The sequence below is a fragment of the Sorex araneus genome, chromosome 5 (assembly GCF_027595985.1).
Source record: "Sorex araneus isolate mSorAra2 chromosome 5, mSorAra2.pri, whole genome shotgun sequence".
Taxonomy (NCBI): Eukaryota; Metazoa; Chordata; class Mammalia; order Eulipotyphla; family Soricidae; genus Sorex; species Sorex araneus.
Genome location: NC_073306.1, coordinates 168451585 through 168453625, shown reverse-complemented (window position 1 = coordinate 168453625; position 2041 = coordinate 168451585). Strand labels below are relative to the sequence as shown.

The 2041-nt window shown below is 33.4% G+C and overlaps 1 non-coding gene across 1 annotated transcript; it reads right to left on the bottom strand.

The window, feature by feature from the left end:
• Window positions 1-1353: 1353 nt before the first annotated feature.
• LOC129405320 (U7 small nuclear RNA) lies at window positions 1354-1414 on the bottom strand. The gene has a single exon (XR_008630488.1). It is a non-coding gene; the product is annotated as a U7 small nuclear RNA (small nuclear RNA).
• Between the last annotated feature and the right edge of the window lie 627 nt (window positions 1415-2041).

Here is a 2041-nt window from a genome sequence, read left to right as displayed (position 1 = left end):
GGTAGACTCTGTCTGTGTAGGCAGGATCCAGCAGAAATTTATACTGTGATTCCAACATTGAAAAAGCCACCAAGAGAAATAAAGCACCTTAGGAAGCAGAGGATAGCATGGTATTCTTGCATTTTGCAAACAGTTCAGAGACAATGCAGTGACAGAGACCCCATATATCTGTCTAAGTGAGAAATAAGTCACCTTAGTGCATATTAGTATGTGAAAAAAATGCACAGTAATTCAATGCAGAATTTTTCAAGAAATAATAACAATTCAGAGTTACATGGAGCAAAACATGCACATGGATATACTCTTTGTTATATCCATGTGCATGACAGACCTAGGTGGCTCCGTCTATTGATTTCAAAAACTCTATGTCTCCTCTAAGCATGATAACAGAAGAAATAAACTTAAAGACAATTTTTACGCAACGACTCACTATTCTGAACCTTTTCACTGTAAACCTTCCTGACTTCCCAAACCAAATGTAGGACTCAGCAAGTTACCAAAGACTTTTCTTTAAAATTCTATCAGCAAGAGATAGGTTAGGTCGTCTTATATCTTCACTTCATGCACCTACAAAAATCTGGACTGGGAAAAAAAAATCTGGATTGGTCACACAAGGGACATGAAACCAAGAAGTCAGTGCTTTTCCAGGTGTTACCTCCTGCATTAACTGTACCAGAAATAATAAAAGCTTTCATTATTATTTTCACTTTTGCCCATTAAAACTATAATTGCTGAATTTGGAAACAGTTATCTTGGTAACTCAGCTGAACTCTTGATAAATAGCTTGCCTACACTTTTTATTGTGTGTGAAGGATAGTACTTATTGTAGTCCATTAAGTAAAATAGAATAACAGCATTTTTAGTCCCAGAATATATGAAACTATGAAAAGAAAAATAATGTACTACAATATGCAACCCATATTGAATTTCCTAATCAGCTGTTGTTTTTGGAGATATCGCATATGGGCCCGAGTTTTTCAGTGAATGTTATATAATATATGCAATGTTTATGTTTTCTTTGGTGAATGTTTAATATATTCAAATCATAATCAAAGGAGGACTTCTACTTACAATGGATGATGGAACAGAGTCATCAATATTTTTGTCTAAGTTCAGCTTTTCCTGACTTTATGGGAAATCTAATTTGTATGGTGCATGGAATTGATTCTATTACACTTTTTTAACTAAAATTCTCTTTTTTGGTGTCATTTTTCTTCTAGTTGCTATGATTGCAGTCTTGGTGATTTCCTCCTTTTTTGTTTTCTATTTTGTATTTCCCCAAGGCAATAAGTCATTTTAGAAGTATGGTGCAGTTCATTTGTTCAGCACATTTTTTTGTTGTTGTTGGGGGTTGAGGGCTTTTGGGTAACAACCAGAAAACCTGCTAGACAAATCTCAAAGATCTGTAACATTATTCAGCAGATTTACTATGTATGTACTGTATATTTAACTTCTTTCAACTCTGTAAATGTTTATTTTTTATAATCAATTTTACCTTTTGTGTTCTGTTCACTGCTTGTAAGTTTATCAACAAGTTCTTGACTTTTATTTTGCTTACTGCTGAGTTACATTCTATTTGCTATATATACAGAATGAAATGTAACTTGGCAGTAAGCAAAGATAAAGTGTATATATGTAAGTATATATAGTAATTATATCACTATATTATATATATATCAGTATATTAATTATATTAATTATATCAGTATATTAATTATATCAGAGTAATTATATCACTGTATTATTGTCACTGTCATCCCGTTACTCATTAATTTGCTTGAGCAGGCACCAGTAACGTGTTCATTGTGAGACTTGTTGTTACTGTTTTTGGCATATTGAATACGCCATGGGTAGCTTGCCAGGCTCTGCCATACAGGTGGGATATATAACAGTTATCTGTTCTTGGGTACTTGAGTTATTTCCAGATTTGGGTTATTTTGAATAGTGCTCCAGTGAACATAGGGGGAATTCAAGTGTATTTTTGGATTTTTGGATTTGTATCCATGGGGTATATTCTGAGGAATGGAGTTTCTGTGTTGTA